We start from the raw sequence: 21,150 nt of genomic DNA on the forward strand, positions 1-21,150 counted from the left end.
ACATGGCGGTGGGAGTGATGATGAGGGTTAGACTCCATTTATTAATAGGGGGCTGGCAAGGTCACATTGTAGAAGAAAACATGGGATGGGAGATGATGCTTTTAAAATATTAATTTGAGTGGGAGAAACATCAGTTTGTTGTTCCACTTATTTATGCATTCATTGGTTCATTCTTTTTCTTAAATTTATTTTTATTGTATTTTTTCCATTATCATTTAGTTCTTTTATACTTGCTCACCCTACCCCGCAGTAATCACCACACTGCTGTCCATGCCCATGAGTCTTTTTTCCTTTTTGCTCAATCCCTCCACCCCCTACGCTCCCTCCCCACCCACCTTAGCTGTCATCCTGTTCTCTGTCTATGAGTCTGTCTGTAGTTTGCTTATTAGTTCAGTTTGTTCATTAGATTCCACATATGAGTGAAATCATATGGTATTTGTCTTTCTCTGACTGGTTTATATCACTTAATATAATGTTCTCCAGGTACATCCATACTGTTGCAGATGGTAAAATTTTCTTTTTTTTACAACCGAGTAGTATTCCATTGTGTAAATGTTCCTTATTTGTTTCATCCACTCATCTACTGGTGGACACTTGAGCTGCTTCCATATCTTGGTGATTATAAATAGCACTGTAATGAACATAGGGGTGCTTATGTTCTTCTGAATTAGTGTTTCAGGTTCCTTCGGATATATTCTCAGAAGTGGGATCACTGAGTCAAAAGGCAGATCTGTTTTTAATGTTTTGAGGTATTTCCACCCTGCTTTCCACAGTGGCTGCACAAATCTGCATTCCCACCAACAGTGCAAAAAGGTTCCCCTTCCTCCACATCCTCGCCAGCACTTATTTGTTGATTTATTGATGATGGACATTCTGACAGGTGTGAGTTGATATCTCTTTGTGGTTTTTGTGTTTCTCTGATGAGTAGTGATGTTGAGCATCTTTCATATGTCTGTTGGTCATCTGTGTGTCCTCTTTGGAGAAGTGTCTATACAGGTTCTTTGCCAGTTTTTTAAATTGGGTTGTTTGTTTTTTGGTATTGAGTTTTGTAAGTTCTTTATATATTTTGGATCTTAACCCCTTAATAAATGTATCAGGAAAATGTATTCTGCCATTCTGTGGGTCGTCTTTTTATTTTGTTGATGTTTTCTTTTGCTGTGCAAAAACTTTTTAATGTGATGTACCATATTTTGCTGTGTATAATACACGCTTTTGCCCTGGCTGGCGTAACTCATTGGATTGAGCGCAGGCCTGCGAACCAAAGGATCGCAGTTCCATTCCTAGTCTGGGCACATGCCTGGGTTGCAGGCCAGTTCCCAATAGGGGACACAGGAGAGGCAACCACACATTAATATTTCTCTCCCTCTATCCTCTATCCTTCCCTTCCCCTCTGAAGATAAATACATAAAATCTCTTAAAAAATACATACTTTTTTTGCCCAAGTTTTTGAGGGAAAAATAGGGCTGTGCATTATACATGGGTGTAATTATTACATACTATGGATATAATAATGGGTATAATAATCCTGTGTGTAATGAGTACAAAGATGTGGGTGTGCGTTATACATGGGAGTGCATTATACATGGCAAAATGTGGTACATCATTGGACTCATGATAGGAATAGCATTGAATCTATAGACTGTTTTGGGTAGTACAGGCATTTTTATCATGTTAATTCTTTCTATCCATGAACACGGTATGTGCTTTCACTTACTTGTATCCTCTTCAGTTTCTTTATTCAGTGTCTTACAATTTTCCGTGTACTGGTCTTTTACATCACAGGTTTATTCCTAGGTTTTTTATTCTTTTTGAAGCAATTGTGAATAGGATTGTTTTCTTAGTTTCCCTTTGTTCATTATTGGCATATAAAAATGCATCTGACTCTGGATATTAACTTTGTACCTTGGTTAGTTTTTATATGTATGTTCCCTGCCAGGGGCTCGAACCCACAACCTTGGTGTATCAAGATAATCCTCTAACCAACTGAGCAACCTGGCCAGGGCCCTAGAATATTGTTATGGCTATCTTCAGACAATACTGTTGCCATAGTTCACTCTTTTGCCACACTTCACCTCCCTCCGACACCTAATTACATGCAAAAAACACCAACCTCCTCCTCAGAAACCTCTAAATTCACAACCCCTGTGACAGCTGAAAATCCAGTACATTGTCATCTACGTCAGGTCCAGATACAGATCAGGTTCCTCGGGTATAATTTCTTGAGAATGATTGCTTTTTATCTGAAGACATATGAAGAGACAGGTAATGTTCCCACATAATTAACATACAATATTGGAAAGGCACATGTAAACCACAGTAGTCATTCCTGTACAAACAGAGGGATTAGGGAGGCACATGATAGTCTATAGCAATTCTAAAACCTGGCTAGGTACATGTTAAATACCTGGCTAGGCATTTTCTTGACTGGGGCTCAGTCATATTATCTAGTTGTTCTTAGTGGGCCCTGGCTGCTTCTTTGGCCTTTTGTTTTGCCTTCTGAATTACCCCATGTTTTTTTCTCCAGAAGAATTTATCTTTGTTTGCAACTTTAAATAAAACACCCTTAAAAACTTAAGGACTTCCCGTGTAGTAGTTCATAATTGACTCCATGAGACAAAAGCCATACCCACAAATCTCTTACAGCAATTTTTTCCCTACCCTTAGGCTCCCCGTGAGGCTGCCATGGAACAAAACTCTTAAGATCCTAAATTAATCTTGTGTCTGAAAGGATCTATAAGGTGCTGACTTAGATCTTGCTAAGGTTTTAAGAATGGATTTCACAGCCCCAGTCTAGATTAATCTTTGTCCTGAGACCCTTTCTTATTTCAAGAACACTTTGCTAAAACAATCAAAGTAATTTTAAAAAAGAACACTTTGCTGACAGAAATGACTGTTTTGAGCCCTTTACATTTCCTTGAAATTCTACTCAAAAAGTGAATAGCTCATTCTTTAGTTCATCTATCTCTCTTTGCTCTCTCAATTGTTGAGGTAACTAGAAGGTGTTAACTGCTTCTTCAACATTCTACATAGAATCTCCTTAATTCCTTAAGTACAGTTGACCCTCAAACAATTGATTTGAACCGCATGGGTCCACTTTTATGTAGATTTTTTTTCAATAAATATATTGGAAAAAATTTTTGAGATTTGTGATAATTTCAAAAACTTGCAGATGAACTGTGTAGCTTAGAAATATTTATAAAGTTAAGAAAAAGGTATTCCATGAATATGTAAATATGTAGACCCTAATCTATTTTATCATTTTATGATAGAAACATAAAATATACACAAATCTATTATAGATAAAATTTCTCAAAACTTAGGCACACAAACACAGACTGTACATGGCTACATTCACTGTTGAGATAAATGTAAATAAAGCAAAGATGCATAAGTTAACTGTAGTACATACTGTACTCCTGTAATAATTTCATAACTACCTTCTGTTGCTATTGTGGTGAGCTTGAGTGTTGCAAGGATCTGCTTAAAATGCTGTGTGACCTTCATCATCTCCATGTGAGGAATTCGTCTCCATTCAATTGCATATTACAGTCAAAGTGATCTCTTGTGGTTCTTGTGTATTTTTCATTGTTGACTGCAATACTGTGAACCTTGAATAACACCATGCCACCTATTACAGAGTGCGTGTTGGAAATGCACTCTGTATAGGGTGCTGAAACTTCACAAGAAGTTGAATTACTTTATATGTACTGCAAATTGAAGTGTATAGCTGTAGTTGCCTTCCATTTCAAGATAAGTGAATCCAGCATAAGGACCACCGTAAAAAAAGAAAAATTTTGTGAAGCTGTTGCTGCAGCTATACCAACGGGTACAAAGCTTTGTATTTTTTGCTAAATACACTTTTATCTCATATTGAAAACTCACCTTTTATGTGAGTGCAGGATTGCTATAAGAAAGGCATAACTATGGACTATAATATAATTCCAAAAAATGAAAAGTGATTATATGACAACTTGAAGCAAAAAGGAAGGTCTAGGAGAATTTAAGGGCAGCATAAGGATGGTTTGATAATTTTAGAAAGAAATTTGGCATAAAAAATGTCAAGATAACAGGAGAAACAGCTTCTGCTGAACAAGAAGTAGCAGACGAGTTCCCAGACATCGTTAAGAGAATTATTGAGGAGAAGAGATATTTGCTGGAACTGGTTTTTAATGCAGACTAAAGTGCCCTATTTAGGAAAATGCCACAAAGTACATGTATCAGTGAGGAAATGCACATCAGGATTTCAGGCAACAATAGGCTAACTCTACTGTGTTGTGCAAATGCAGTTGGGTTCATGGGCAGGACTGCCCCTCTCTCTAAAGCTGCTAACCCCAGAGTCGTGAAGAGAAAAGATAAACACCAGCTGCCAGTCTTTTGGTTGTACAAGGAAGCCTGGACAATGAGAACCCTTTTTCTGGATTGGCTTTTTTTGATGCTTTGTTCCTGAAGTCAGGAAGTATGGTACTTTGCCAGTGAGGGACTGGCCTTTAAAGTTCTTTTGCTAGTGGACAATGCCCTTGGCCATCCAGAACCCCATGAGTTCAACACCAAAGGCATCAAAATGGTCTTGCCCCTAAAACACATTGTTTCTACTTCAGTTTCTTGGTCAGGGAGTCATAAGGACCTGGAAATGATTGTCAAAACTGTAGAAGAGAACCCTGATAGAGAGAACATCATGAAAGTCTGGAAGGATTATGCACCATTGAAGATGCCATCGTTAAAGAAAAATCTGTGGAAGTCATCAAGCCTGAATAAGTTCCTGCTGGAGCAAACTGTCCAGTGTTGTGTGTGAATTCACAGGATTTATGGCAGAGCCAGCAAGGAAATCATGAGATTGTGAATATGACAAAAAGGGGGGGTGGTGAAAACTTTCAAGATATAAATCCTGGACAAATTCGAGAGCTGATAGGCACCACGTCAGAGAAATTAACAGAAGATGACTTGATGGAGAGCAGTGCTTCAGAGCCTGTGTCAGACATGAGGAAAAAGATGTAGAAGAAGCAGAGCCAGAAAACAGACATTAGGCAGTCTGACAGGAGGGTTCTGATTATTCAGTACTGCTTTTGACTTCTTTTATGACATGAACCTTCCTATGATACACTGGAAGTAAAGTAGATGGTGGAATTGCCTGGAGGGTTGGTACTATGTGTGGGAGTGACTTTCCTCACAAGTCCCCCACGGATGGAGAGTAAATATGACTGAGACATGAGATGATCTGCTTAGGGAGGAGAAGTGGCCGTTTTCCTGGAGGGAAAAGGATGAGCGCAGTGGCCAGTTTCTCCAAAGAGAAAAAGGTCTTGAGCCCCATCTTCCAGGGCCTTTTATTGGGTTGTAATACACAGGAATACAGGGCAGCAAGGATCAAACAGTAGATAATATTTCAGAGAAATCTGAGGGCTTACTATGAGTCAGAGTCTGTCAGGAACAGAGTTTTAGGGTTTCTTGCTCTAACCCTTAACATATGAATGAAAGCACTCTTAGAGCAGATTTCACAGGTTTATCAGGAAGTCTTTGTGATGCCAGATTCTTCCCCTGGACATGCTCTAGCAAGGCAAGGAGCTGCACCCCTCCCCATCAGGTATTCAGGTTTAAGGGGATTAGAGCCAGGAAGCGCTTCTCTCAGAGAATATGGGGACTAGGGCTTTGACAAAGCTGGGGGGCGAGAGTCCATTGCTCTTTGTTGCAGCCCCCCACCCCCCAGGTCCTTCCATGAAGGCCTCCCAGGTGATCGAGTCTGGCTTAGGTTGCCCCCTGCTGTGAGAGGGTCTCACCCATCATTGACTTCCAGCCAAGCGTTGGGGGCAGGGAGAGGAAACTGAGGCAGCATTTGCTACCAGAGACAAGTTTTGTCTCCTGCGGCTCGCATTCCAAAGGTCATCCCTTGCCCTTAGGCTCAAGGGGTCGAGATACAATTCCTAGAACCAGGCAGAGCGGTCTGCAACAACTATGTAGAAACATTTTTAGAGAAATGAAAAAGCAAAAAAGTGAGACGAATTACGATGTATTTCTATAAAGTTACACCAGTGGAGCCTCTCTCCTGTTTCCCTTTCTATGTATTCTGCCTCTGCCGCCCCTGAGGTCACAAGACCAGTGCCCTTCTTTCTCCTTCTCTCCAGCCTGCTCCATGTGAAGACAAGGATGAAGACCTTGGTGATTGATGCACTGCCACTTATGGTGATTCACTGCTTCTTAATGAATGGTAAATAATCAGATGACATAAACTTACTGTATTGATAAATGTATTTTATCAATACAGTACTGTAAACGTATTTTCCTTAACGTTTTCTTAAGAACGAAGTATATAAAACTTATGCAAAGTATGTGTTAATTGATGATGTTATTGGTGAAGCTTCTGGTCAACAGTACTCTATTAATAGTTAAGTTTTGGGGGAGTCCAAAGTGATACGCAGTTTTTTGACTGCATAGGAATCAGCGCCCTTAACTCCTGTGTTGTTCAAGAGTCTACTGTATATATTTTATTTGCTATAATACTGTAGGTGATAGTTTTGCCAAACTTTCCATTACTATATAACAAGGATTTCTAATTCAGCCTTCAGTAGTATTTTCCTTACTTTCCTTTAAGCTGTTTCTGACACCCTCCTTGAGGCGTATTAGGCTTCAATTAAATCTCCTTAATGCCTTTTATATTTGTGAACTCAAACCTCAGATGGGTCCTCATCTGTTCCTGGTTATACTAGAACTGTCCTCTAGCCCAGAGATTCTTCTCAAAATTGCCTGGAGGGTTGGTTGTAACACAAATTGCTGGGCCCCATTCCCAGAATTTCTGTTTCAGTTGGTCTTGAGTGGGACCTGAGAATTTGCATTACTAACAAGTTCCCAGGTGATGGCGGATGATGTTGATTGGAGGATCAGACTGTGAGAATCACTGATGTGAACCAGGGTTGGCAAAGTTTTTCTAGTAAAAACCAGATTGCAAATATTTTAGGCTTTGCTGGCAAGATTATCCCTATTGCAACTACACAGCTCTGCCTTTGTGATGCAAAAGCAACCAAAGACAATACAAAAATGAAAGAATTTACAAAGGTTTATTTACATACTGGCAACTGGCTGAATTTGACCTGTGAGCATTACCGTATTTTGTCATGTATAATGCTTACATTTTTGCCCAAATTTTTAAGGGAAAAATAAGGATGAGCATTATACATGGGTATAATGATTACATACCATGGGTACAATAATGGGTATAATAATCCTATGTATAATGTGCACAGAATGTGGGTGCACACTATGCACAGGAGTGTATTATATGTGGCAAAGTACAGTAGTTTGTCCATTCTCAATTTAATACCATTAATTGGCACATTCTCTTCTAGCTACTGACGTGCTTTCCACTTCCCTTTAAAGCAAAGCTCTTTGAAAGGGTTGTCTGTATTTTTCTGTTTTTATTTTCTCAAAAATTTTATCTACTCTGAACAGGTGACATTTCAAATGTTTTAGAATTCAAACGTATTAAAGCCCAGATCAGTGTGATTCAGCTGATTGAGCATCAGCCTGCAAAGCAAGAGGTCACCAGTTTAATTCCCAGTCAGGGCACATGCCTCAGTTGTGGGACAGTCCACAGTTGGATCAATATTTTTGTCACACATCGGTTTTTCTCCCCCCCCTTTCTCCCTCCCTCTCCCTTCCCTAAAGATAAATAAATAATATTTTAAAAAATATTAAATACCTCTGTACATAGGTCAGTTTGCATGTGTAGGACCACAATTCTACATTATATAGACAAATTGCTGATTCAAAAGTGGTATGTGTTACTAATTTTAGTAAATATTGCCAAATCTATCTCCAGAGAAATGTCAGCTTATACTTTCTACACTTATTTTCAGGTGGTTTGGTATCCATCAATTTGAGGTGTGAAAAATGGAATCTCATAATTTTAATTTGCTTTGAATTTTCCTTTTCTGGGAACTGTTCACTCATATCTTGGCCCATTTTCTGTCTGATTGTTGACTTTTTACTATGATTTGTGGGAGTGAAACTGGAAAAGTTGGTGTTCGTGCTGCCGGTCACTACGAGAACCAATAAGTAGAGACAAGGATTGAATCTTTATGGGCACTTTATTCATATGCTGTCGGTCAGAGAAGATGGCCGATTATGTGCCCTCACAAACTGTCTTAACATCTTGTCTCAAGCTGACCATTTTTCAGGGAGAATGAAAGGGTAGGTAAGGGGTTTGGGGAAAAGTTGGCAAAAAGTTGCAGTCCAGCAGCACTTTTCCTAGTATTTCTATATCTGCTGATCAACAATTCCTTATCTCCATCTCCCACATTCCCTCCCTGGAACGCAATGGCTCATATACCATCTCCATCTCTTGCAGACCCCCTGGGGCACAAAGGTTGAATGCTTGTTGATGTCCTGGAGTAGTGTAGGTCAAGGGTCCCCAACCTTTTAGGCACCAGGGACTAGTTTAGTTTTCGTGGAAGACGATAGACATTTTTTTCCATGGATGGGGGAGGGAAGGAGACAGGAGGTAGATTTCAGGTGGTAATAGGAGCGAAGTTTTGCTCGCTGGCATGTAGCTCACCTCTTGCTGTTTGGCCCAGTTCCTAGTGGGCCATGGGCAGGTACCCTTCCCATCTGTGGCCCGGAGGTTGGGACCCATGAGGTAGGTCATGCATTCTGACATCTTCCACATGTATTAATCACTTAAGCATATCAACTGAAGATAAACTCTTTCACTCTTGAGTTCCCCCATCAGGAGCTCTTTCTAGACTAAGAAAAATAGTTCTGTGTGAAATGAATTGTAAATATTTTACCCAAGTTGTCTTGTTATCTTTTTGACTCTGCTTATAGTGCAGTTTTTCTGTCATGCATATATTTTTAGTTTTTATGCTGTTCTTTTTGTTAGTCATTCCTTTACAACTTAAAAAAAAGTCCTCCTTAGTTCCCCACTTAACTCTGAAATTACATTGAAACTCTCCCATGTTTTCTTGATTTATCTGAAATCTTGATTTATCTGAATCAAATCTTGATTTATCTGAATTCGTATTGGTGCAAGGTATAAGAAGGGACCCCACTTTTTACCCTCTGTGGTTTTTTTGTTGTTGTTCCAACACTGTATGTTGAATAACCCATCTTTTCTCTACTTCTGTGAACTGGTAGTGTTTTAAATTGTATATTTAGTTGGGTCTATTTCCAGACTCTGTTTTATTCCAACATTGGCTGCTGTGAACCATGCTGTGATTTCTAAGTCAGGGATTATTTCTATATTGGTCATTTAAAAATTACATTCATCACCCTGGCTGGTGTGGCTTTATTGGTCGGAATGTCATCCCGTAGGCTGAAAAAGGCTGCAGGTTCTATTCCCAGTCAGGGCATGTGCCTGGGTTGCAGGCTAGGTCCCCAGTTAGGGGCGTGTGAAAGGCAACCAGTCGATGTTTCCCTCTTAACACTGATGTTTCTCTCTCTCTTTCTCTCTCTGCCTTCCTCTCTCTAAGCATGTCTATGGGTAAGGATTTTTAAAAAAGATAAAAATTACAGTCATCAATGAAAGGGGCAAAAAGAGTTGCAAGTGCGTCTTCTGATTGACCAACTTTCTTAACAAGTTTAAATACCTTTCTGGGTGTTTGTGTATAGTAACAAATTCAAATACAGCTTGAAATGATTAGGTTCATCATTTAGTTAATCATTCATTACTGTATTTTGCTGTGTGTAATGCACACTTTTTGCCCACATGTTTGAGGGAAAAATGAGGATGTGCATTATGCCTGGGTGTAATAATCCCAGGCATAATGCACACAAAGAAGAGGGTGCGCATCACATGTAGTAAAATACAGCGTTTAGCTCATCATTCAGTAACTCAAGCCACCTAGTGGGTTACTCAGTTGCTCAATTAGTCACTTACCCACCTACACACTCAAGCAATCACTCCTTAAAAATAAGTAAATCATTGATGTAATCAATTATCCAATCAATACTCAGTGTCCATTGTGTGCTATGCACAGGATATAATGCTAAGATTATAATGTAAGCCATGGATATAATTTTCAATGTCTTCATACTATTCTATTGGCTACGAATACCATAGTGTATTTATCAGATCCCTTTAATGTTATTGAAAATTTTTTCATCATTATTAACAGTGTTCCATAGAATTCTTAGATACATATCCTACTATTGTGCCTCAGGTTTTTTAAAAGGAAAAAGTCTTAGGTATCCTTTTTCCTATATCCTTGGCAAAGTTGAGTATTGCCAATCTTAATTTTTGCCAGTCTGATAAGGAGGAAACATTATTTCATTTTTATTTACTTTTCTCTCATTTAATGATGTTGACCATGTCTTCCTTTTAGGAAATGTTTGCATTTCTTTTGTAGAATGCCTACTCATGTTCTTTGATCACTTTTCTCATTGATTTGTAAGGATTACTTGTATAACTATATTAAACCTTTGTAGCATGTTTCTTTGTCAATTTTTAAAAAACCTTGATTTTGATGTTTATAGTTTTATGTAGTAAAGTTTACCCATCTTTATTTTTTTTTTTGCCTAGATGTTTGGTTTGGAAAGGGTGTAAACATGTGAAAGATTTTTTTGAGTATAGAAATAATTAAAGTGGATGGATTGAAAACACACCAAAGAAATTGCTGGAAATGTCCAACTTCAAATATGTAAGGAAACAAGTCAGCAGAGTGTTAAGAAGCACTAACAAAAATTGCCCTGGCTGGTGTAGCTCAGTGGATTGAGCGCGGGCCTGCGAACCACACAATTGCGGTTCGATTCCCAGTCAGGGCACATGCCTGGGTTGCAGGCCAGTTCCCAGCAGGGGACTCACGAGAGGCAACCATATATTGATGTTTCTCTCCCTCTCTCCCTCCCTTCCCCTCTAAAGATAAATAAATTAAAAAAATAAAAAAAAAGAAGCACTAACAAAAATCATTTTTAAAGAGAGTATTTACAAACACTTGAAAATGTGTTTTAAGTAATTTTGAAAGAATGAACTACAAATATAAAAAAAATGAAATGAAGGCATATATACTCATTGCAGAAATAATTTTCTAGTAGCAGTTACTTTAATTTGAAGTAGTTTTTTAGATTTAGTTATGCTTAATTTTAATTTTTTTCTTTAATTTTTGAGGATATGTTTCCTTATGGTCAATTTTTGTAAATATTTCATATGTGTTCAAAATGTATTTTTGGTGGAAAGTTGTAATTTGTCATTTTTTTCTAGTGGATTGTTTCATCAGCGTGTGGCTATCAGATATTGGATATCAAAGATCTTTGGATATTGGAGATATTCCTTGTTTGACAAATGAATTGCAGATATTTTCTCTCAGTCTGTCTTTTGCTTTTGTTTATGATTTCTTTTCTATAGAAAAATTGAAAATGTAATATAATACATCTTTTTCTTTACTGTACAGGTAAACTACTGATTGACTTCAGTGTCATTAATAAAAGGCTTAAAGAGGCTTAGTATGGAAGATAGTAGAGGGAAAGGCAGACCATAGGGAACTGGACAGTGAATGTCCTAAGGCACTGAAATTAAAGTGGGAATAAAAACCATTTCATTGGCCAAGGAAAATGAGAACTCAGACAAGCAATTTGTGTGAATTTTGTTATATGGATTTTTGGTTTTTCATTTTGCATTTTAAATTTTTTCTGTTCCAGGTAAAAGTTATCTCAAAGGTTCTTTCAATATTTTTATTCTTTTATATTTTACATTAAATATTTAATCTATATATAATTTATTTTTATATAAAGTATAGATTTAGCATGTTTTCTGTAGTTGTACTGTCAGTTATGCCAGTGCCTTTTATAGGCAAATTTTTGTAACTGTATCAAAATATTGTTATATTAGGTTTCCATGTATACTTGGTACATTTATTTCTGGGTGCTGTTTTGGTCTACTGATTTGTCTGTGTGCATACCAATACTATTTTGGTTTTAAATGCCTATCAAATACGTTCAAGCAGAATTTTTAACAGGATCTCTATTTTTTTTAAAAGAAAACCATCATATGCCTTTAATTTTGTTTATAGGAAATATACAGTTCTTATGTAATAAATGAGATTTTTATATTCTCTTAGACAGTATTCCTCTTCATTAACCCCAAAACGGGCTTTTTTGTACTGTTATAGCTTTGTAAGTATATTTTAGATGAACAAAGAGGTCTGTATATGCACAAGTAAAAGATTAGCAACTAACAACTGCTTTTTTGTGTACCATCTTTGGTTTAATGTATCAGATTCACAGGGGACTTTTTACTTTAGCAAACACTTTTAAGCTTCACTTAATGAAAGTATGTGACACCTCCCCTTCTACCACCAAATTACTTTGGTTTTAAACCATTCATAACATCTGTATAAAATTTATGCCATGGCCTTATACAAATATGCTTAAAGTCTCTACCATTTCTGACTTTATAAAATGTTTATTTTTAATTACAGATGACATAACTTATATTAGTTTCAGGTATATGACCCAGTGATTAGACATGTAATTTACTGAGTGATAATCCTTTTAAATCTTGTATCTGTATGTCATCATACATACTTATTAGGATAGTACTGAATATGTTCCTTATGGTATAACTTTACGTCACCATGACTATTATTTTTTTTTTAAATAGGGGATGCTTCACGAATTTGCATGTCATCCATGTGCAGGGCCATGCTAATCTTCTCTGTATCGTTCCAATTTTAGTATATGTGCTGTGGAAGTGAGCACCCCATGATTATTCTGTAACTACTAATTTGTACTTCTTAATCCCTTCACCGTTTCACCCAGCTCCCAGCTCCCCTTTCATGTTGTAACTGTCCAAATGGTGTCTGTCTATGAGTCTGTTTCTGCTCTGCTTGTTCAGAATTGTTCATTTATTTTGTTTTTTTAGATTCAGTTGTTGATAGTTATGTATTTGTTGCCATTTTCTTGTTCATATTTTTTATCCTTCTTAAAGAAGATCCTTAACAATTTCATTTAATACTGGTTTTGTGGTGATGAACTCCAGTATTATATGAAATGTCTGGGGTGTTCTTTATCTGTTCTTTTACTCTAAATGATAGCTTTGCTGGATAGAGCAATCTTGGTTGTAGGTTCTTCCCTTTCATCACTTTGAATACTTCTCGCCATTCCCTTCTCTGTTCTGGTCAGCAAAGTTTCTGATTAGGAATCAACTGACAGTCATATGGGAGCTCCCTGTTGGTAACTAACTGCTTTTCTCTTGCTGCTTTTATGATTGTCTCTTTGTCTTTAACCTTTGGAGTTTTAATTGTGATGTGTCTTTGTGTGGCCTCTTTGGGTACATCTTGTTTGGGACTCTCTGTGCTTCCTGGACTTGTATGTCTGTTTTGTTCACCAGGTTAGGGAAGTTTTCTGTCATCATTTTTTTTCAAATAGCTTTTCAATGTCTATCTTCTCCTTCTGCTCCCAGTGCCCTGTGATATGAATAGTGGTATGCTTAAAGTTGTGCCAGAGGCTCCTCCCATATGGCTGATTTGATTCTTGACTTCATCTTCTCTGCTGTTGATTCCCTGTAAATTATTCTTCATTTCAGTTAGTGTAGCCTTCATTTCTTTTTTTGTTCTTTTTCTCCTTACTGGAGAACTTGCTTATTGATTTTAGAGAGAGGGTAAAGGAGGTGGCAGGAGAAAGAGAAACATTGATGTGAGAGAGAAACCAATTGGTTGCTCCTCACTGGGGACTGAACCCACAACCCAGGCATGTACCCTGAGCAGGAGTTGAACCTGCAACCTCTTGTTTATGGGGTGGCACTCCGACCAACTGAGCCACACGGCCAGGGCTATTTTTCATTTCTTACTGGTCATTTTTCATGCCATTGAGATTCTCACTAAGTTCACTGAGTACCCTTTATAATCAGTGTCTGGAACTCTGCATCTAGTAAATTGCTTGTCTCCATTTTGTTTAGTTCTTCTGGAGTTTTGTTCTGGTGTTTCCTTTGGGACATGTTTCTTTGTCTCCTCGTTTTGGCAGCCTCCCTGTGTTCATTTCTATGTAGTAATTAGATAGAGCTGCTATATCTTCTAGGCTTGGTAGAGTGGCTTGACACAGTAGCTGTTCTCTAGGGTCCAGTGGCACAGCCTCCCTGATCACTCTAGCTGGGCACTCTATGTGCACACTCCATGTGGGCTGTGTACATTACACCCTCCTGTTGCAGTTGAGCATTTATTGCTGTTGGCCCGTCGGTGGGAGGGACTTACCCCCAGGATGATCAGCTGCAAGGACTGGCTTCGACCACCAAACTCCAATCAGCTGTGCAGAGGCCCTCCCCATGGAGCAGGATTTCCTTCAGTGGGGCCCTGTTGCTCTCTGACCCACTCCTTAAATGTATTGCTTGTGTAGGCGGTTGGGTGGTGATACTTCCATGTGGTCTTAAGCTGCCCACTGGGGCCTCTTGGGAGCACAGACCAAGGTCAGCTGCAGACTCTGTTTTGTAGCCCATGGTCACCTGGCATGAGCTACAAAGCAGTTTTCAGGTGGCTACTGCTTGTGCTAGGCTTGGAGGTGCCCAGGCGAGGCCAAGCTGAGAACCAAGGCCAAGCTGTGAAACAGCTGCTGCTAGTTTTGGGGCTGGAGTCACGTGATGAGAGAGGTATGGGGTAAGGGGACGTGCTGAAGCCAAGTGCTGCTTATTTGAGAGATTTCAGGAAACTCTTAAGTCTAAAGCAAGACAGGTCATTCATATGGAAGAGCTTCTAGAAACAGCTTCTGTGGGGCCTTAAGCAATCACTCTCCCCTCACCCCCCGCAGTGCATACAGTGTGAGCCTGATTGGTGGAGTCTCAGATATGATGGCTCTGGCCCTGCTGGCTCTGGCCCTGCTGGCTCTGTGGGTGAGGGCTTGTCAAAGGAGCAGTGGCTTCTGCTAGCACTTCTGTCTGGGAGAAATATGGCCCCTGCAGCTCTTGCCCTGATGCCAGACAATTCAGTTTCCCCTGGTATGTCTCTGGTATCTCAAGCTGTTGCCAGTGCTAGACCTCAGAGGGAGTAAATCCAAGGAAGTCTGTGCCAGCCCTTTAAGAGAAACTGCCTGCGAGTCCAACAGCCTCTGTTTTCCTCAGCCTCAACCCCACTGGTTTTCACAGCCAGAAGTTATGGGGATATCTCTTCCTGGCACTGGAACCTTGGGATGGGGGCCTGGTGTGGGGCTAAAATGGCTTTTTCGTTTGGGTAGGAACTCAAAGTTAAAAAGTTCACATGGAATTAGAAAATTCAAAGTAAAGATACACAATGAAATAGAAAAGTCTCGAATCCTTTTCCTAGAGGTAGTCCTCTTTCACGTTCTTTTTATTTTTTAAAAGATTTTATTTATTTATTTTTAGAGAAAGGAAGGGAGGGAGAAAGAGAGGGAAACATTAATGTGTGGTTGCCTCTCGAGTGCCTCCTACTGGGGACCTGGCCTTCAACCCAGGCATGTGCCCTGACTGGGAATCAAACCAGTGACCCTTTGGTTCGAAGGCCTGTACTCAATCCACTGAGCCACACCAGCCCAGGCTCTTTCAACTTCTTAATTGCCAAATCCAGTGGATTCTTTTTCCTTTGTTTCTATCTTTTTTAAAAACTTTATTGTATTTTTCCTGTTATATTTAGACTCCTTATGCCCTGTCCCTTCAGCATTTACCACACTGTTGTCTATGTCCGTGAGTCCTTTTCCCTTTTTGTTCAATACTGCCACCCCATGACGGCACCCCCTGCCCTGCCCTCACTAGCTGTCATCTGATCTCCGTGTATGAGTCTGTCTCTGTTTTGTTTGTTCAGTTTGTTCATTAGATTCCTCATATGAGTGAAGTCATATGGTATTTGTCTTTGTCTGACTGGCTTATTTCACTTAGCATAATGTTCTCCAGGTCCATTCATAGTGTCACAAAGAGTAAAATTTTCTTCTTTTTTGCAGCTGAGTAGAATTCCATTGCATAAATGTCCCATAGTTGTTTTATCCACTCATCTACTGATGGACACTTGGGCTGCTTCCATATCTTGGTGATTGTAAATAGTACTGCATTGAACATAGGGGTGTTTATGTTCTTCCGAATTAGTGTTTCAGGTTCCTTCAGATATATTCGCAGAAGTGGGATCACTCGGTCAAAAGGCAAATCAGTTTTTAATGTTTTGAGGTATCTCCATACTGCTTCCCATAGTGGCTTCACCAGTCTGCACTCCCACCAACAGTGCAAAAGGGTTCTTCTTTCTCCACATCGTCATCAGCACTTGTTTGTTGATTTATTGATTATAGCCATTCTAACAGGTGTGAGATGGTATCTCATTATGGTTTTAATTTGTGTTTCTCTGATGAGTAGTGATATTAAGCATCGTTTCTTATGTCTGTTGCCCATCAGGATGTCCACTTTGGAGAATTGTCTATTCAGGTCTTTTGTCCTTTTTTAATTGAGTTGTTTGTTTATTTGGTGCTGAGCTTTGTAAGCACTTTATACATTTTGGATATTAACTCCTTATCAGATGTATCAGCATATATGTTCCCCCATTCTGTGGGTTGTCTTTTATTTTGTTGATGATTTCCTTTGCTGAGCAAAATTTTTTTATTTTTAGTCCCATTTGTTTATTTTTTATTTTGTTTCCTTGCCTGGGGAGATACATCATATAAAAAATTTCTACAAGCAATTTTGCTGCCTATGTTTTCCTCGAGGATTTTTGTGGTTTGGGGGCTACCATTTAAGTGTTTAATCTGTGTTGAATTTGTTTTTGTGAGCAGTATAGAAGGTGGTCTAGTTTCATTTTTCTGCATGTATCTGTCCAATTTTCCCAACACCATTTATTGAATAAACTATCTTTAGCCCATTGGATGTGCTTGCTTCTTCTGTTGAATACTAATTGACTATAAAGGTGTGGGTCTATTTCTGGGCTTTCTATTCTGTTCCATTGATCTACCTGTCTGTTTTTATGTTAGTACCAGGCTGTTTTGATTACTATGGGCTTGTAGTATAGCTTGATGTTAGGTAGCGTAATTTCTCCAACTTAGTTCTTCTTTCTCAGGATCGTTGTTGTTATGCGGGGCCTTTTGTGGTTTTATATAAATTTTTGAAATATTTGTTCTGCTTCTGTGAAATACGTCATTGGAATCTTGATAGGAATCGTGTTGAGTCTGTAGATTGCTTTGGGTAGTTTTTATGATATTAATTCTTCCTACCTATGAACACTGTGTGTGCTTCCACTCATATCTTCTCCAGTTTTCTTCTTCAGTGCCTCATAAGTTTATGTGTATAGGTCTTGTACATCCTTGGTTAGGTTTATTCCTAGGTATTTTATTCTTCTTTTCTAAAGATTTTATTTACTAATTTTTAGAGAGAGGGAAAGGGAGAGAGAAAAAAGGGAGAGAAACATCAATGTGTGGTTGCCACTTGTGTGTCCCCCTGCACTGGGGACCTGGCCGACAACCTAGGCATGTGCCCCAACAGGGCATTGAACTGGCAACCCTTTGGTTTGCAGGCTGGCGTTCAATCCATTAAGCCACACCAACCATGGCTATATAATTCTTTTTGAAGCAATTGTGAATGAGATTGTTTTCTTAATTTCCCTTTCTGTTAGTTTGTTACTGGCATATACGAATGCAGCTGATTTCTGGATGTTAATTTTGTATCTTGCTACTTTGCTGAATTTATGTATCATTTTTAGTAGTTTCTTGGTGTAATTTCTGGCATTCTCTACGTGCAGTATCTTGTCATCTGCAAATAAAGACAGTTTTACTTCTCCTTTCCAATTCGGATGCCTCTTATTTCTTCTTATCTGATTGCTGTGGCTAGGACTTCCGGTACTATGGTGAATAAGAGAGGTGAAAGCAGTTCCTGTAAATTGTCTTTTATTTTAATTTTAGTGTCACCTTCTTTTCTGAATGGATCTTTTTTATGCTGTTGAGGTTTTCACTAAGTTCCTTGAGCATCCTTATAACCAGTGCTTTGAACTTTGCATCTGATAGATTGTTATCTCTGTTTCATTTAGCTCTTTTTTAAAAAAAAATATCTGTTTTGTTTCAGAGAGACAGGAAGGGGAAAGAGAGGGAGAGAAACATCGATGTGTGAGAGATACATAGATTGGTTGCCTCTTGCATGCCCCCATCTGGGGACCTGGCCTGCAACCTAGGAATGTGCCCTGACTGAGAATCAAACTGGCAACCCCTTGGTTCATAGGCCGGCTCTCAATCCACTGAGCCATACCAGCCAGGACTCATTTAGTTCTTTTTCTGGAGTTTTGAAATTCTGGAGTTCTTTCTGTTATTTCATTTGGGACATGTTTTTTGTCGTCTTGATTTGGCAGCCTCCCTGTGTTTGTTTCTGTGTTTTGAGTAGAACTGCTTTGACTTTGTGTCTTGGGTAGTGTTGCCTAACATAGTAGGTGTCCTTTACAGTCCAGTGGCATTGCCTCCCCTATCACCCAAGCTGTATACTTGAGGTGTGCCCTTTGTGTGGGCTGAGTACACCCTCGTATAGTTGAGCCTTGGTTACTGTTGGCAGGTCAATGGAAGATATTTACCCAGGCCAGTCAGCTGCAGGGATTGGCTTTGACCACTTACCTTCTGTGGAGGATCAGCTGGGCAGTGGCATGGTCTTGGTGCTCTGAGGTTATCCGTAGCTGTCCACTGGGTGTGCTGGCCCTGGGGATTCCTGGGTGGTGCCAGCCAAGATCAGCCTGATCCTGTGTTTTGCCCAGGGCCACCCTGCCTGAGCCTATAGCATTCTGAAATGGCTGCTACTTGTGTTGGACTTGGCGATTCCCAGGTGAAGCTGAGCTGTAAATCTAGGCTGGTTGCTGCTAGTTATGGGCCTGGGGGGTGGGGGAGGGTGCTCACAGAGGCCAGCTGTTGCTTGTTTGATGGGATTTAGGAAGCTGTGAAGCTTGAGCCAAGACCAGTCATTCATATGGAAAAGCAGCTTGGTTGGGCTTACAAGTTGAATGTGGCAGAGTGTCTAGTAATCTTCAAGGGGAAGGTCAAACAGGGTAGCTATGTTGATGGAGTCTCAGATATGTTACCAGCCTGATGGCTCAGTCTGGATGGATGTGATTTCTTTAATTCCGTAGTTGTTAGACTTCCATTCAACTCAATTTTTGGCGGTTCTGAGTGATGGTTGTTCTATATTTTAGTTGTAATTTTGATGTGGTTGTACAAAGAGGTGAGCCATGTCTGCCTGTGCTGCCATTTTGACTGGATATCTCAAACAATTCTCAAAGAACTTTTTAGGTTTATTATATAAGGGTGAGGAATTATGGAGATAACAACTCTGCCTTCTGGAACAATATTATGGACAAAAGAATGAAATGAAAAGGTTCTCCACCAGCCTCTCAGAAGCACAGTTCAAGACACTGTTTATCAGGATGCTAACAGAACTGGTTGATTATAGTCACAAATTAGAGGAACATATGAACGCTAAACTAATTGAAATGAAGGGAGATGTCCAGGAATCCAATAGCGATGGAAAGGAAACTGGGACTCAAATCAATGGAATGGACCAGAAGGAAGAATGAAACATCCAACCAGAAAGGAATGAAGAAATGAGAATTCAAAAAAATGAGGAGAGGCTTAGGAACCTCCAAGACATCTTTAAACGTTCCAACATCCGGATTATAGGGGTACCAGAAGGGGGAAAGAAACAGTCACAAGTGGAAAACTTATTTGAACAAATAATAAAGGAGAACTTCCCCAGTCTGGCAAAGGAAATAGACTTCCAGGAAATCCAGGAAGCTCAGAGAGTCCCAAAGAAGTTGGACCCAAGAAGGAACACACCAAGGCACATCATAATAATTACATTAGCCAAGACTAAAATGAAGGAGAGAATCCTAGAAGCAGCAAGAGATAACGGGACAGTCACTTACAAAGGAGTACCCATCAGACTGTCAGTGGATTTCTCAAAAGAGACCTTACAGGCAAGAAGGGGCTGGAAAGAAGTATTCCAAGTCATGAAATCCAAAGACCTACATCCAAGATTGCTCTATCTAGCAAAGCTTCCATTTAGAATAGAAGGACACATGAAGTGCTTCTCAGATAAGATCAAATTCAAGGAGTTCATCATCCCCAAGCTCTTATTATATGAAATGTTAAAGGAACTTAACTAAGAAAAAGAAGATAAAAAATCTGAACAGTGAAAGGACAGCAGACTCACAGTTATTAACAACCACACCTAAAACAAAAGCAAATTAANTCCAGATCAGAAAGGAAGAAGTAAAAATGTCTTTATTTGCAGATGACAAAATATATATAGACAATCCTAAAACCTCTACCAAAAAAACTATTAGAACTAATACATACGTTCAGTAAAGCTGCAGTATACAAAATCAATATGCAAACATCTGTTGCACTTCTATACACTAACAATGAATAATCAGAAAGAGAAATTAAGAAAACAATTTCTTTTACAGTTACATCAAAAGAAATAAGATACTTTGGAATAAATTTAGCCCAGGACATGAAAGATCAGTACAGTAAAAACTATATGACAATAATGTTAGAAATTGAAGAATACATATAAATAGAAAGCTATTCCATGCTCATGGATTGGAGGAATTAATACTGTTACAATGTCCCTAATACCCAAAGCAATCTACAGATTAATGCAATCCCTATCAGAATTACAATGGTATTTTCCCCAAAATAAAAGAAACCTATAGCTCCATGGAATCAAAAAAGACTCCTAAAAGCCAAAGCAATATTGAGTAAGAAGAACAAAGCTGAAGGTATCACAGTTTCTGATTTTAAAATATGACAAAGCTATGGTAATCAAAACAATATTGTATTTGCATAAAATCACACATTGATCAATGAAACAGAATAGAGAGCCCCTACATAAGCGCATACATACATGGTCCATTAATATGACAAAGAAGTCAATTATATGTGTGTGTATATATATATATATATATATATATATATATATATACACACACACACACATACAATAGAGAAAGAATAGTCTCTTCAATTAAATGTGTTGGGTAAACTGGGCAGCCAAATGCAAAAGAATGAAGCTGAGTCCCTATCATGCACAAAATCAACTCAGTATGTACTAAAGACTTGAGTGTAATGCTTGAAGCCATAAAATTCCTAGAAGAAAACAAGGAGTTCTGCTCCTTTACAGTGCTCTTGACAATGATTTTTTAAAATTTTTCTATGGGACAGCAAAAGGAAAGGCAACCAAAGTAAAAATAAACGAGAGGGACACATGGAATGAAAAAAGCT

At 38.9% G+C, this 21,150-nt stretch overlaps 1 protein-coding gene and 1 non-coding gene across 6 annotated transcripts in view; one reads left to right on the forward strand and one right to left on the reverse strand.

Moving 5' to 3' along the window:
* JAK2 (Janus kinase 2) overlaps positions 1-21,150 on the forward strand; it is a 150,843-nt gene that overhangs the window by 76,804 nt on the left and 52,889 nt on the right. The gene's annotated exons all lie outside the window — the stretch shown is intronic.
* LOC118997892 (U6 spliceosomal RNA) lies at positions 12,573-12,678 on the reverse strand. Its single transcript, XR_005068750.1, has one exon. It is a non-coding gene; the product is annotated as a U6 spliceosomal RNA (small nuclear RNA).

Source organism: Sturnira hondurensis, unplaced genomic scaffold, assembly GCF_014824575.4.
Source record: "Sturnira hondurensis isolate 20B ecotype Veracruz unplaced genomic scaffold, ASM1482457v3 Scaffold0013515, whole genome shotgun sequence".
Lineage (NCBI taxonomy): Eukaryota > Metazoa > Chordata > Mammalia > Chiroptera > Phyllostomidae > Sturnira > Sturnira hondurensis.